Source organism: Apodemus sylvaticus, chromosome 10 (genome assembly GCF_947179515.1).
Source record: "Apodemus sylvaticus chromosome 10, mApoSyl1.1, whole genome shotgun sequence".
In the NCBI taxonomy this organism is placed as follows: domain Eukaryota; kingdom Metazoa; phylum Chordata; class Mammalia; order Rodentia; family Muridae; genus Apodemus; species Apodemus sylvaticus.
This window is the reverse complement of record NC_067481.1, coordinates 78,354,824-78,372,203: the sequence shown is the minus strand read 5'-3', so window position 1 is coordinate 78,372,203 and position 17,380 is coordinate 78,354,824.

Genomic DNA, 17,380 nt, shown 5'->3' with positions numbered 1-17,380 from the left:
TCACTTGCCCTTTTGCCCTTAGCCAAAGTCTTTTGTTCACTGTCTGAGTATGCCAGGATAGCTGGAATAGGGTTTTTCTTTCATTTTTTCTTCTTTGATTATTTGAGGTAGTTTGAATGATAATGGCTTCCATAGGCTCATATGTTTGAATAGTTGATCCCTGTTTGAGAAACTGATTTGGAAGGATTAGGAGGTGTGGCCTTGTTGGAGGAGGTTTCACTGGGGGTGAGCTTTGAAGTTTTAAAAGTTCCTGCCATTCCTAGTGAGCTCTCTCTGTCTCCTGCTTATGGATGGAGAGGTAAGCTACTGATTCAGCACAATGCCTTCCTTCCTACTGCCTGCTCCTCACCATAATGGCCACTATTCAAAGTCTCTAAGACCACAAGGCCCAACTTAAGTGCTTTTATCATGAGTTGCATTGGTCATAGTATTTTGTCACAGAGACAGAAAAGTAACTAAGACCGTGATTCTGCAGCAATTAATTTTGAACTCTCCTCGATTATTCTTCTGCAGTATTAATTTATCTGGATTGCATTTCTAAGTTATAAAACTGTTGATTTCTTAGTATTAGTCTCTCTCTTCTTTGCTTATTGTTTAATTCCAGCTTTATTGTTGTTTTAGCCATTTCCCTGCCAGTTTGAGGTGTTTGCTTTGATAGTTTTTGTCTCTAATGGCTTTTGAAATCACATTCTGTTTTAGGATCTCTGAAATGTACATAGGAACAGAAGTAGGTCTTGCATTTTGTGTTAAGCTCTTCCAAAGGGCTATTAGGGCAGCACCACCCTCACCCCCTTCCAGGTGCAGTCAGTGAGGCTGATTGTATGGGGAGGGAAGGCTCCTCTTCCTTCATCCCCATTGTTCTCTTCTCAGCATGCAGCACACCACCCTCCTGCCCTCTAGCAGCTTCTGCTTAATTAGATCTTGGGGTTCAGAGGACCCAAAGCTTTAGCCTTGCTCACCATCTATTCTATGAGTTTCTGCTTCACAGTAAGTATAGCATATTCTAAAGATCATCTTACATATTTTTTATATATTACCACTTTTATGTTTAATTTTGATGTGTGTTTAGATTAGAGGGTTTTCAAGGTACAATCTTATTACATTGTCTTGAGTGAACTTTGAAATACTTCACTGGATTTCTCCTCAAGGGGAGAGAATTCTGGACTGTGGCAATTAGCCTCCCTCCACATCCATGGGGTATCCTAACCCTTGGCATTTTGCTCTCTGACATTGTATAATGTTAACCCTCCAAAACTAGTGAATTTTGTCTTCTATTTCATCTCAAATGTTCTCCATCCTATTCCTTCTTCCTGGCCTCCTGGGCTCTCCCTGCATCCTTTCCATCTTTCAAGAAATGGATGCTCAATTATAGAAATGTTCTTAGCAACCAAAAGGTCTTTCTTTTCCATGGAGGACAGACTAGCAGCTACCATCTCCCAGCAGGTGAAAGTCAGTCATTGTGTTCCCTATGTCTCATTCACAGAAAAAAAGGAAAAGGAGTGAGTAAATGTTCAGTCTTCCCACGTAACACATTGAATAACTTCATTTCCCAAGAACTTTCCTCTGCCAGAACACTCTTCTAAATCTCTGTGTGCCCAACCTCTCTCATCATATCTGAGCTCAGACGTTTTCTCCTTAGGGGAAGGTTTAATTCTGTTGCAGTGCTTTCATGTTAACAGGAAACAGTCTTGTTTATTTGCACATTTGCATTGCTGATCCCCACTAGCTTATAAACTCCTCAGAGGTCATGCATAGGGTTTTTTTTTTTTTTTGTTATAGTTTCCAAATATATAGAAGTGTTACCAGTGTTCTTCAGATCCTGGTTAAATAGCTGTATGGTGACAGAATGGACTAGGCTGACCATGATTCAGTAAACTAGCTCATTTATTTTCTATGTAACTGCTTATTATGAAAAATATCAAATACACAAAAGTAAAAGGAATGGTGGACTCAAATTCTTATCATCCAGCTTTAAGAGCTGGTATAGTTTCAGTTAATTTATCTCTACCTCCTGGTCTCTGATCCTTGGCTTATTGTTTAGTTCAAGCTTTATTGATAGATAATTTTATGCTCCATAAAATTCACCATTTTAAGTATACAAGTCAGTAAAAATTAAGTTAGTTTACATAGTTATTAAGTGATTAGTACAGTCTAGTGTTAGAAAAGTGGTCCTTCTCCCACCTGCTGCTGGGTAATGATCCTTATTCTCATACCTAGTCCCCAGTAGCCACTCATCTTGAAACCTAAAGATGCCAACCTTTCAGCATTTTATGTAAGTATAACAATGAAGTACATAGTGTCTTTGCATCTGGCTTCTATGTGTATAAGTGTAAAGCAGAGGCCAGCACTGATAATTCTGATAATAATTATTTCTCACAGCACTATGCAGAACCTTAAAATGTGCTTGAGAGATGGACCAGAGGTTAATTGAGTCGGGTCTACAGAATACTCCATTTCTACATAAGTCCAAAAGGCAGAAGGGACAAATGGCTATCTGTGTTGCCTATTAGCATACCAAAGCACATGTTGGCCTCTAGGCTCTCTCAGCATCATAAGTTCCTATTACACATTTCAAAGTCCATGCCAGCATCCTCTCCTTCCGTCTTTCCCTCCCATAAACTTCCACAGATCATGGCCTTATTTCCCTGCAGCTACTCACTCTTATGACCCTGCCTTTTTAGCTGCGTGCTCTCTCTGTCTCTCTCCTCCACATCATTTCACTTTCCCATTGTATCTCTGCTTGGGACTGTTCCAGATGCCTCCAGCTAATTTCTTCCTCATATCTACAATAAAAAACTTCTCCTTAACCATACCATGGAGGGGTCGTGCTGTCCAGTTTACACAAAGAGCATGTTCTGCTCTTCCAGAGGACATAAGTTCAGATTTTGATACTCATATCTCACAATGGCCTATAACTCTGGGGGATTTGATGTCTTCTTCTAGCCTCTATGCCCCCCCCCCCACTTAAACAAACTCCAGCCATGAGAACCAATGAAGATCACAAATCTGACACATTTCTTTTACAGAGAGAAGGCACCAAGGGTCCTGGACACAGTAATACAACTAATTTGTGACCATACTGGAAACTAGGTAATCATTTTTTCCCCTCTGTGCCATGTGACCAGGTTTCAAAGGAGCATCAGGCCTTGGAAGCCATCTACATAGCTGGAACTTAGCTAATGACAATGCACTAATCAGATCCCAGTTCTGTCTCTGGTCTTTCTACATATAACGGTTTAGAATTGTTTTGAGTCTCTCTCCGGCTCAATTTCTATGCTCTTAATACAGATACTTTCCTTAGATTACATATTTATTGGGCAATTATATAAGATAATTTGAAAAGTTATTTGGGAATGAATATCAAAATTCAGTTCTAGAGAAGGGATAAAAAATATATATACAAGTACGATCACCACCTCCCTTGTGTCTCAAACATATATTGCACAGAAAAAGATGGATAGTCAAGAGCAGGGAAGGTTATTACGAGTGCCCTAAGACAAGAGGTCATAAAGGAGAGAGGTTTTGCAAAAAGGCTGTTGTAAAGAACTTACCATGGCTACCAAAGGTATTAGAGAATGAGCCTTTTCTTTTTGTCTAATAAAGTGTTTTTATAACAGTCAGAATCATGATAGATCTGTCAGAAGAAGGGAAATTAGCCATGCAAATTATAAACCATGTCAGAGATCTGTCTGGGGTGCTATGAAATCATCAAAATGGAAAGTAAAAAACAAATGACTCTGACCGCCTTCATTTCATTGAACCATTATTAGTGGATGGTACTTTGTGCTTTTCTGAGTTATATGGATACCATGGTTGGGGGTTGGGAGTGCTGGTGATTTCCCGATGTAGACAAGGGGATAAAAACAACAGGACAAGGAAATGGAGATTGACAGGCCACTAAGAAAGAGTTATACACACTGGATTTAGACCTAAGAGCAAATGTGCCAAGAGGGCAATTTTAAACTGTGGTGGGCTGTTAAAGGGAATACTATCATTTTGGGTGTAAGAGCAAAATCAGTGTAACACATACACAGATCTTCCTAAAAGTAGAAATGCTTTTCCATGTCTGTACCCTATGCTCTATAGTAAGCCTTTGTCCTGAAAGCTACAATTTGCCTGGAGAATACGTGTTTCAGTGGCGACAGAATGATTACAGATAGATGAGCTAGTTGTGCCATAATTCAGTTTGTAGGCTGAATATATCTTCTTCAGAGTTCTTAGGACCTCAAAGATTCCAATTAAAAAAATAGACCCTTATTTACTTGATATTAATGTAATTATATAGAATAATTTTAATAATTATCTGTATAAAACAAATATTCATACTATTGGATTTTCTACTTATAGTATCATTTGAGGTAAAAAAAAAAGCCTCAGATTTTAGAGCAGTTAAGATTTTTAGATTTGATTGTTTTAGTACAGGACTAAATAAAAAAGCTAAGGCAGGGTGGTGAGGGAGTTGAGACCTCAGGTGGCTAAGTCAGCTATAGCAACATTCCTTATGAGGCCCCATCCTGTCTCCATGGCATGCAGGTTGGGTAGGATTTGATTGTCCTCTTCAAGCCCCTGAAGTGTACAGATTTACTTCAGTAGAGGCTGAGGAGTACTCCACCAAAATTCTTAGAACCCCATGTCTTTTAGATTTAGTTAATTTTAAAAATGATTTGGGAATACTTTTTGATACATCATGAGATATCTGGGAGATGAAATTTAATGTAAAAACAAACAAACAAACAAACAAAATCACTGGTTTCATATGTAGCCTATACATATACCCTGAAGGTAATTTTATCCACTGCTTATAATAACTTCTGGCATCTAGGGAAGATTGATGGTATGGAATTTCCCACCTGTGTCGAGAGATCCTTGAGAGGTATAATTTCCCACTAAGTAGTTATGTTGCTAGGATTTCTGATCTAAACCCATCCAGAAAGCATTAACCCAACCCTCTAATTAGGGTTCCTGGAAGAAAGAAGACAGGCTCCTGCTATCTCACCAGGAGATTTCCAACACCCATATGTGTTCTATCAAAATGTCCAATGTTGGTACAACCTTGTGCCATTCCTTGACCACACACATGAGGTCTTACAACCTTGGACTTTTGGTCCACAAATTCTGGCTTGCATAATATTGTTTTTGAAAATACCCCATTCAGGTATTTTTCTATGGTAATGGAAGAAAAACAAAACAAAACAAAACAAACAAAACATGACTAATGTAGAGATCAGTGTAACACATACACAGATCTTCCTAAAAGTAGAAATGCTTTTCCATGTCTGTACCCTATGCTCTATAGTAAGCCTTTGTCCTGAAAGCTACAATTTGCCTGGAGAATATGTGTTTCAGTGGCGACAGAATGATTACAGATAGATGAGCTAGTTGTGCCATAATTCAGTTTGTAGGCTGAATATATCTTCTTCAGAGTTCTTAGGACCTCAAAGATTCCAATTAAAAAAATAGACCCTTATTTACTTGATATTAATGTAATTATATAGAATAATTTTAATAATTATCTGTATAAAACAAATATTCATACTATTGGATTTTCTACTTATAGTATCATTTGAGGTAAAAAAAAAGCCTCAGATTTTAGAGCAGTTAAGATTTTTAGATTAGAGATGCTTAGTCTTTGTCAGTTATTTAGTTTTTAAATAATAGAGCTAGACCACTACAGTAGTAGTAGTATTAGTCTACAGAACTAGAGGAGGGGTTCATCATTGCTTGTTGGAAGAAGACCTTTTAGGATTGTCTATGAGATAGGGTTTTATTTTTGGTATGTGTGAGAAACATGTTTTTTTTCCTGCTTAGTGATTCTATTATAATATTTTTGAAAGTATAATATAATTAAATAATTTCCCCTCTCCTTTTCTTTCCTTCAACCCCTATATGCAACCACCTTGATCATTCTCAGATTCACGGGTTTTTTCTTTGTTATTATGTGTGTGTGTGTGTATGTGTGTGTGTGTGTGTGTGTGTGTGTGTGTGAGAGAGAGAGAGAGAGAGAGAGAGAGAGAGAGAGAGAGAGAGAGAGAATACTCCTTAACATTACTACAACTTGCTCAATAATATGTTACTTTTATGTATATGATCTCAGGGTTGACCATTTGTTATTGGATAACCAACTGGGGTCCTCTTCTCTTTCCTAGGGAAGACAATTTCTCTGCTGTCAACATTTCCAAGTTTTCTGTAGTTCTTTATTTAGAGTTGAGCTCTTGAGCTTTACCTTTCCAATATTTCATGTCCATTGGTATAGTATTTGTTCAGGTATTACATAGTCTTTGTTTCTTTTCTTTCTTTTTTTTCTTTTCTTTCTTTCTTCCTTTTTTTTTGTAAAAAGGGAGGTGAATGTTTAGTAAGATGTTACAGGAAGGATAATGATCTACAGGATCATTTATGAAGGTGAGGAAAATGAGTTGTGATGTATGAATATCATGGAAGAATGGGTTTAGGATGTACCAAGCTTGTTTGAAACTCTGTAGAGTTAGAAAATATAAAGTCAGTGCTGGGGAGTTGATTTGTTGGATAAAGAGCTTGGTGTGTATGAGTGCTGGTGTTCAGATTCTCAGCACCCACATAAAAGTCAGGCAAGGATGGTGGCTCCTTTGTAATCTTAGCACTCAGGAGGTAGAGACATGGTAGCCCTTGAGAAGGTAGTAAGGTAGACTACTCAAATCCATTGGTTTCAAGCTCAGTAACAGACCCTGCCTCAGTAAATAAGGCGGGGAGAGAATGAAGAAGACACCTGATGCCCACCTCTGGCATCCATCCACATGCATCTACATACGCACACATAACTGCATACCTGCAAACACACAGACACCTGTGCAGGTGTACCAAACGCACAAGTACAAATACAACATACATGTATTTAAAATCGAATTTAGCAATATCTACCAACCAACCTGAAATGTTAAGGCTAGAGGGAATATATAATTCTAATAAAAGTGGATTAATCTGTGATCATAAGCTCTACAAGGCTAAACTATACTACTACTACTACTACTACTACTACTACTACTTGTCACAATTAATGGACAGATGCCCATTTTGGTTCCTCCTCATATCTTTTAAAAGAGGAGAAGACTTTGGTCATCTCTTATTTTGACCTTGCTAGAAAATCAAGTGCCTTCAACCTTCATCACAAACAGAATTTCCTTGTGTAACTTGTTCCTGGATATTGCTGGATATTGGCTCTCTGGGAAACCTTTGCAACCACCATAACAACTAGAACAATTTAAGTGTCTCATTCTTCTGTGTGATTGAGGAAAAGTCTACCTTAAATCTGGAGTATTCTCTGCTCTCATAGGTCTTTTCAAAGCTGGTGCATTGGTTGATTTGAATAAATCAACAAGAGTTGAAATTAAATACTTTAAAGATCAACTTAGAGATCATCTTTGTTCATCTACTGTACAGAATTAATGGTTATTCTCGAGAGCATCAAAGAAGACAGAAATAGCCATGTGTATATTACTTTAATGCTTAAAAATAATTTCTAAATAGTCTTTAAAAACACATATTCTAAATATTTACAGTGTATCTAATACTTTGTAATCTTCGAAATTCACATGTTGATATTATTACCCCAATGTAATGGAATTAGAAGGCAGAGATTCTGGGAGGTGATCAGAGCCCAAGTCAGGGTCTCATCAACTAGATGAGTATTTTTATTTTTATTACTGCAGGAAGCCCAAGGAGATCTCTTGCCCACTGCTTTCTTATGAGTATTGAGAAGTTGGTAGTTTGAGACCTGAGGAATGCTCTCACTTGAAATATGCTGGCATTATGATCTCAGACTCCAGAGTTGTGAGAAATAAATTTCTGTTAATTATAAATAACACTAATGTTTTCTTATAGTGATAATACTCAAAACATAACTCATTAACTTTAAAGACTAAATGTAACCTCAAGTTAAAGACCCTTACATTTATTTTATATATGTGACATATTCAGCTGCCCCAAAATTATTTTAGCACATCTTCCAATGATTGGATGTGACAGAAATTACCTATTATTCCAATTATGAAGATGAAAGACAAATTTAAATGATATTTTTATCCAAATGCAAATAAGTATTTTTGGACTATAAATTTTGTTTCTCATAGATTATTTGACCTATAAAACTTTTCATTTTACAAATATAAATGCAAGAATGATAAAAATATTCACAGCATTATCATTCAGATGAACCCACTGGTTTATCTTTAGTTTCTATAGAAATCCCGAGTCTTGTGCATATATTACTTTTACACACTTGCCCTAAAGTTTAGCATATTGAGATAAAAGTTCTGAAAACCTATGTGATAGTCTGTGGACTTGAAACACCACCATCCATGTCATGTCTCTTTCAATGTTCTGGTAACATTGTGAAACTTTCTCATCTGTGAGTTCTGCTATATACTGGGCTTTTGTGAACCACTGTTTCTTATTTAAACATTGTTGCCAGGGTTCATTTTGAAAATAGGTTCACTGGACCAGAGGCTATGAATATTTTTACGAATCTTCAGCAATACCAAGCAGCTACATTCTGACAGGACATACCAGTGCTTTCTTGCCCTCAGAGCAGAGATGTGCATCTGTCTGGATCTTGACAGAAAAAGTAGGTACTCATATCATTGAAGGAGTTATCTGTGAGCTTAGAGCTCAGCTGTAGGATCACCCTCCATCCATCCATCCCTGAATATTGTTGAGAAATGTTTATTTCAAATGTCATAATAACATGTACTTTACTGCATTCTTCTCAGGTTTAAATAAGAAAGTATAAAACTCCCTTTAAAAACAACAACAACAAAAAAACGAAAGACAAAAACACGATCCTTAACTAAGAGCTACTTTTTAACCGACCTGATAGAAAAACAAACGATTGAGACATCAAGTTTTCGGTACAACTATGACCAACCTCCTTCATTCTTAATATTGTTTGTCAGTTTGACACAATTTAGAATTACCTAATGTGATAAGCCTCCAAACAAACACACATTTGAGGCATTATCTAGATTAGATTAACCCCTCTGGACAAGTCTGTGTGGGATTATCAAGGCCAAGTCAGTTGAGGTAGGAAGACCTACCATAGCTGGAAGTCGCACTGTTCCATGGATTCTGAACTGGAAAAAGAAAAGGTCTTGTGGTTTGAGCGCTAGCGATTGTGGCTCTCTGCTTCCTGACTGTAGACACAGGAGACCAGCTGCTGACACCGTGACTCCCTTGCCATGATTTTTCAGGACCTTTGAATTGTGGTCCAGTGTCAGCTCTTCTTTATGATGCCTTTGTCAGGGATCTCCTTACAGCAACAAGGCATAATGAAACTATATTTGACCACATTTTTGGAATAAATTTTCCTATATTTTGTTTAGCAACTTATATATTATACTTTAAAATCATTTTTCTATTTCTAAAGTCAGATTATATCTTATAGTAAATATTACCATTTTTCTTGAGACAAGGTCTCATGTAGCCCAGGCTAGCCTTAAACTCATTATATTGGCAGAATGGCTTTGAACTCTTCTTCATCCTTCTTATAATTCCCAAATTTTGGGACTACAGGCTTTCACCACTATGCCGGACTTTAAATTGAAAATTCGATGTGGCAGCATGTTTTTATTTTCTTTGAAAAAAAATGTTCACTAATTCTGTTTATAATTGCTAATGTATCAGAATGGGGAAAAATGAAGACTTCTACTTATGTGAATTATATGCTTATTATTGCTTGTGCTAATTTTTGAATTAGTGTCTTGAAAGTTTTATTATTAATCTGTGTGAGCACTTTTAAGCTTTAATATCTAATCATTTATTCTCTTTACTTATATATTTCATTATTTTAAAAAAAGATTTAGTTGTAACTGTGTGTATGTGCATGCATGCGTGCATATGTGAGTGCAGTACAGGAGGAAACTAGAGGCACTGTATCTCCTGCAGCTGGAGTTACCACCTGACCTGGGCTGTGGCAATCAAACTCACATTCTCGGCAAGAATACCACATTCTTTTAAGTGTTGAGCCATCTCTCTGGCCCATTTATCTGTCTGTCTGTCCGCCTGTCTGTCTGTCTGTCTCCTGGACATATCAATGGGCTGAGAGCAGAAGCAACTTGAGAATTAAATATGATGATTGGATCTGATAGCACATGCTTCTCATTACAGCACTTGGAAAGCTGAGGCAGGAGGATAAGTGTGAATTTGAGGCCAGTCTGAGTCACAGAGCAACTATCTTTAAAAAAATTAAATAAAATATAACTCCCCCTTCCCAACCTCTGACACACAAAGCAAAAAGCCAATCCAAGCCAACTTAAGCCAAGGCAAGGCAAGGCAAAAGCCAAACCAACCCAAACCTAACCCAACGAAACTAAACTAAATCAAACAAAAGGAGTACTTGAGTGGGCTTGTTTCTCATCTGCAAGTTCCCCTCTCATCCTTCACTTCCAGACTGTGGTAAACTGATAGTGTATCCTGTTAATTTGTCTTATCTTCCATCCTGTGTTGTACCTGCATTTTAGATCATTGGGCACACAGCAGGAGAGGCTCTTAGGTTTCCTAAAGTGAGGGGTGTGTGTTATTTACAAGAGCACAGAGATACCAGATAAAGCAATGTTTTTTTTTTTTTAAATTTTATTCAATATATTTTTTATTTACATTTCAAATGATTTCCCCTTTTCTGGTTCCCCACTCCCTGAAAGTCGCATAAGCCCCCTTCCCTCCCTCTGTTCTCCCACCTATCCCTTCCTACTTCCCTGTTCTGGTTTTGTCTTATGTTCTTAAGTCTTCACGTATCTACTGGAGATGATTTAAGGTGTGACTCAGAAGCCTATTTCACTTCAACCGGATACATTGTTGGTCAGTTTTTCAAATATCAGGCACATGAGCTGTACCTTTTACCTTGGTCCATGTTGAAAATCTGATTTTTTTTCTCAGCATGCTTTATTTTTGTATCAGTAGCTATTTCGCTATCATGACTGCCCACTGCAATCTCAGTGAGTGCAAAATCAAAGATATTTTGAAAATGTTATCATCACTATGGGTGTTTTGTAGTTTCGAAAATCTGTTAGGGTTTCATCTTGAATCTACGACTTATCTTTGCTATTGGTTTTCTATTTAATTTTGCCTGGAAATATATATATAATTTCTTAGAACAAACTGCCTATTAGTCAGAGTGTTATATATATATAAATAAGTACACTTGAGGGAACACAAGAAAAACTCTGTTAATTTTTCTCTTTACTTCTCAGGCTTGGTCTCTTCATTTTATTTTCTCTTTGAAAACGCTTTTCTTAATTTTTTTATTCGATATATTTTTTATTTACATTTCAAATGATTTCCCCTTTTCTAGACCCCCCACTTCCCAAAAGTCCTATCAGCCTCCTTCCCTCCCCCTGTTTTCCCACCCAACCCTTCCCACTTCCCTGTTCTGGTTTTGCCCTATACTGCTTCACTGAGTCTTTCCAGAACAAGGGGCCACTCCTCTGTTCTTGTACCTCATTTGATGTGTGGATTATGTTTTGGGTATTCCAGTTTTCTAGGTTAATATCCACTTATTAGTGAGTGCATACCATGATTCACCTTTTGAGTCTGGGTTACCTCACTTAGTATGATGTTCTCTAGCTCCATCCATTTGCCTAAGAATTTCATGAATTCATTGTTTCTAATGGCTGAATAGTACTCCATTGTGTAGATATACCACATTTTTTGCATCCACTCTTCTGTTGAGGGATACCTGGGTTCTTTCCAGCATCTGGCAATTATAAATAGGGCTGCTATGAACATAGTGGAACATGTATCCTTATTACATGCTAGGGAATCTTCTGGGTATATGCCCAGGAGTGGTATAGCAGGATCTTCTGGAAGTGAGGTGCCCAGTTTTCAGAGGAACCGCCAGACTGATTTCCAGAGTGGTTGTACCAATTTGCAACCCCACCAGCAGTGGAGGAGTGTTCCTCTTTCTCCACATCTTGCCAGCATCTGCTGTCTCCTGAATTTTTAATCTTAGCCATTCTGACTGGTTAAGGTGAAATCTCAGGGTTGTTTTGATTTGCATTTCCCTAATGACTAATGATGTTGAGCATTTTTTAAGATGCTTCTCCTCCATCCAAAGTTCTTCAGGTGAAAATTCTTTGTTTAACTCTGTACTCCATTTTTTAATAGGGTTATTTGGTTTTCTGGAGTCTAACTTCTTGAGTTCTTTATATATATTGGATATTAGCCCTCTATCTGATGTATGGTTGGTGAAGATCTTTTCCCAATTTGTTGGTTGTCGATTTGCTTTTTTGATGGTGTCCTTTGCCTTACAGAAACTTTGTAATTTTATGAGGTCCCATTTGTCAATTCTTGTTCTTAGAGCATAAGCTATTGGTGTTCTGTTCAGGAACTTTCCCCCCATACCGATGTCCTCAAGGGTCTTCCCCAGTTTCTTTTCTATTAGCTTCAGTGTGTTTGGCTTTATGTGGAGGTCCTTGATCCATTTGGAGTTGAGCTTAGTACAAGGAGATAAGGATGGATCAATTCCCATTCCTCTGCATTTTTGACCTCCAGTTGAACCAGCACCATTTGTTGAAAAGGTTATCTTTTTCCCATTGGATGTTTTCAGGTCCTTTGTCGAGGATCAAGTGGCCATAGTTGTGTGGGTTCATTTCTGGATCTTTAGTCCTGTTCCATTGATCTGCCTGCCTGTAACTGTACCAATATCATGCAGTTTTTAACACTATTGCTCTGTAGTATTGCTTGAGGTCAGGGATACTGATACCCCCAGAATTTCTTTTATTGTTAAGAATAGTTTTAGCTATCCTGGGTTTTTTGTTATTCCAGATGAATTTGAGAATTGCTCTTTCTAACTCTGTGAAGAATTGAGTTGGGATTTTGATGGGTATTGTGTTGAATCTGTATATTGCTTTTGGCAAAATGGCCACTTTAACTATATTAATCCTGTCGATCCATGAGCATGGGAGGTTTTTCCATTTTTTGAGGTCTTCTTCCATTTCTTTCTTCATAGTCTTGAAGTTCTTGTCATACAGATCTTTCACATGTTTGGTAAGAGTCACCCCAAGGTACTTTATACTGTTTGTGGCTATTGTGAAGGGGGTCATTTCTCTAATTTCTTTCTCAGCCTGCTTATCCTTTGAGTATAGGAAGGCCACTGATTTGCTTGAGTTGATTTTATAACCTGCCACTTTGCTGAAATTGTTTATCAGCTGTAGGAGTTCTCTAGTGGAGTTTTTCGGGTTACTTAGGTAGACTATCTGCAAAACGTCCATACCATTTTTTCCCCACAAAAACTTACATATGTTTGGATGGATGTCCATTATACTTAGCATATGGTGTATTTATATAGCAAAGGACACCAGATTTGGTGGAAATTTCTACACGAGAAGTGCTTTAAACTGCAGAACAAGCAGGCACAGGTCTTTAAGGCTTGGTGAACTTTTAAAATCCTGTATCTTACTGGAGTTTTCTAATTTTTCATATAAAGAAATAACGTATATCCTAATTTTATATGTGTGTTTTTAAAGTTTATTTTTCTGCTTTAAAGATTTACCAGCAGTATTGTCTCTTTCACATTTTAAAATTTTATTTTATATTAGATATAAAGTTTGAGCCCCTTCTCTCAACCTTGCTGTTCCCTTCTGTTCCCATGGATTTGGAATCTTACGGTGGATGCTTTTACCATCTTTCCACTGAAAACTTAAAAGCCTTTTATATCTTGGAAGACTTTCCACCATATGTAATTTAGGGTGGGTACATTTTAAATTTTTTATTTTTGAAACAGCACCGCACCATGTAGCTCAGGCTGGCTTGGAATTTGGAGATCTGCCTGCCTCTGCCTCCTAGGTCCTATAAAGGTCTGCACCATCTCCTCCAACAATGTTTGGTACTGAAAAATTTTCAGTCCTTAAATAGGCTAGTTTCTTTCTCAGATCATGGATTCACTAATAGAATTCTGTCCACTTTAAATTCTAGGGATCATGTTAACTCAAAATACATGATCTATTTCTTTTTCTATTTGGAGGGAATATAGTAAAAAAGTTTTACTTTTTCATTCTGATGTTTTCTTTTCTTTCTTTTATGTGCTCACAGATGGGCAACAAAAAGTTCCTCTCTGCTGTCATGTAGAGGTATGTGTACATGTGTACATTGGGTACCATAGGTGCCCGTATGTACATGTATGCCTATGTGTGTATACATGTGTGTCTGTGCTCTATAAGTTTGTAGAAGCTAGTGATAATAGTGATAATAGTTTCTTCCCACAATTATGCTCTTTTAAAAATTTTCTTCTTGTTATTTTCATGGTTTTATACTTTAGTTTGTTGTTCATTATAGCTGCTTCATCATGTGCCGTTGATGGGGTGGAACATATTGCTAAAACTGGATCTCTTCTCTACTGACATCAATATATATATATATATATATATATATATATAGTCTACTTTAAAATATCAATTTCTTTTTTTTATTCGATATAATTTTTTATTTACATTTCAAATGATTTCCCCTTTTCTAGCCCCCCACTCCCCGAAAGTCCCATAAGCCCCTTTCTCTTCCCCTGTCCTCCCACCCACCCCTTCCCACTTCCCCGTTCTGGTTTTGCCGAATACTGCTTCACTGAGACTTTCCAGAACAAGGGGCCACTCCTCCTTTCTTCTTGTACCTCATTTGATGTGTGGATTATGTTTTGGGTATTCCAGTTTTCTAGGTTAATATCCACTTATTAGTGAGTGCATACCATGATTCACCTTTTGAGTCTGGGTTACATCACTTAGTATGATGTTCTCTAGCTCCATCTATTTGCCTAAGAATTTCATGAATTCATTGTTTCTAATGGCTGAATAGTACTCCATTGTGTAGATATACCACATTTTTTGCATCCACTCTTCTGTTGAGGGATACCTGGGTTCTTTCCAGCATCTGGCAATTATAAATAGGGCTGCTATGAACATAGTAGAGCATGTATCCTTATTACGTGGTGGGGAATCCTCTGGGTATATGCTCAGGAGTGGTATAGCAGGATCTTCTGGAAGTGAGGTACCCAGTTTTCTGAGGAACTGCCAGACTGATTTCCAGAGTGGTTGTACCAATTTGCAACCCCACCAGCAGTGGAGGAGTGTTCCTCTTTCTCCACATCCTTGCCAACACCTGCTGTCTCCTGAATTTTTAATCTTAGCCATTCTGACTGGTGTAAGGTGAAATCTCAGGGTTGTTTTGATTTGCATTTCCCTAATGACTAATGAAGTTGAGCCCATACCTAAACATAGTAAAAGCAATATACAGCAAACCGGTAGCCAGCATCAAACTAAATGGAGAGAAACTTGAAGCAATCCCACTAAAACCAGGGACTAGACAGGGCTGCCCCCTTTCTCCTTATCTTTTCAATATTGTACTTGAGGTACTAGCTTGGGCAATTCGACCACATAAGGAGGTCAAAGGGATACAAATTGGAAAGGAAGAAGTCAAACTATCATTATTTGCAGATGACATGATAGTCTACCTAAGTGACCCAAAAAACTCCACTAGAGAGCTCCTACAGCTGATAAACAATTTCAGCAAAGTGGCAGGTTATAAAATCAACTCAAGCAAATCAGTGGCCTTCCTATACTCAAAGGATAAGCAGGCTGAGAAAGAAATTAGGGAAATGACCCCCTTCACAATAGCCACAAACAGTATAAAGTATCTTGGGGTGACTCTTACCAAACATGTGAAAGATCTGTATGACAAGAACTTCAATTTCTTTTAATACTGATTTTACTGGTGATTTATTTATGTACCATGTTTTAAAATACAACTCTTCACATGGCCTCCCTGTAGAGGGAGACTGATTAGTTAGAGTCATAACATTGCCTTCGGTTAATGACTATTATCTGAAACTTTGTTACTTCCAAATTGCTCATCTCCTACTCAAATGGACTATAATTTGAAAGATTATCATATTTTAAATTATAATGAGTTATCTTGAATTAAAAGTATCATAATTATGCCTAATTGTTTGTGCCAAGAAGACTAAAAAGCTCATTTGTTGCCCTTCCATTGAAGAGTAATGAGGGTATTGGGGGCAGTAAATTGATCCTCAATTCTGGCTAAGTGTTTAGTATTGTTGAGAGTCATTAAAACTTGGCAAACAATAACTAAAATTACCTTGTCATTGTACTTAACTCAAGATGCCAATTCCTGGGTGTTGCTCATAGTTTCTTTTGAAATATGTTTAATTTATTACTCTGTGCACAGAATCCCCACCCTTACCCCTTTATTTTGGCTTTTAGGATCAAGGAGGATGCACCACTACTGTATCTTACATGATGGGATCAAGATAGAAAGAAATCTAACAGTTGCTAATTTATATCTATTTGCTACTTTGAAAAATTCCCTTCCTCAAAGAAAAGGAACACATTTTTTTTTCCTTTAAATCTTCTTGTATCTCCTACACTCTCATTTTGAATCAACAAAGAGCCTCGTAGTTTATCAGTATTTGCCTGCATTTCTCCCTGTTGAGTGCTTATTTATCTTTTAAAGCTAAGATTAAACATTTTTCTCCAGTGCATCTTCACACTGGTAACTTAATTCTCTTTTATGTAGATTGCTTTAAAAAAAAACCCTGCATTTTTAGATATAGATTGTACCCTGCTTTGGAATGAGACTTTTACTATAGCCTTTTGCTTTGAGGATTCTGTCCCTACAGCAGGGACAGAATTGGAAGTCAGCAGGTAATTTTAATGTGACATAGCCTTTGATGAAAATACATTGAAAGTGGGTAGTGCTTTGTCATGGATGGGACATGCAAAATACATGTTACATTTTCTAGATGAGGACATGATCTGTTTACCTTAGAATACAATTGTGATGATTGATTAGGTAATTGATAGGCGTAAGCATTTTAACTTTAAAACTGTAAGGATTCTAAGGTTTCAGATAGGTAAGAGCATAGTACAATGTCATATTACAAGGTAAAGTAAGGTAATGGAAGAATTCAGGGTTAATGATGAGGAACATAAAGGAATTACGCATGAGATTGGGAGGCTTGGTTCTGAGGTGGGTGGTGCAAGACAGGAAGGGCTCTAGGCAGATGGAATAAGTGGTATGCATAGTGACTTGTCACTGTGGAAGGGGAAGAGGCTAAAAGTGATAGGTTGAGTAGAATGAGGTCAAGGGGAGGCTGTCCTCCATGCGACTTGTTTCCACTGTGCTTCATTCAGGGGTATGTTGAACTATTCTTTGGAAAAAAGATAAAAGTGTACTCAATTAGGATTGAGTACCTGACTCTAAGGTGACTTGTCCACAGTCTGACAAAGGATGCTAATTGAATGGGTCACCTCGGTAGGAAATATTTAGATTGACTTCTTCAAGGACTTGGAGAGCATAGTGGTGAGCTCCTTTTGTAAAAGCCCATATGGATACCTCAGAGAGTCAGTAG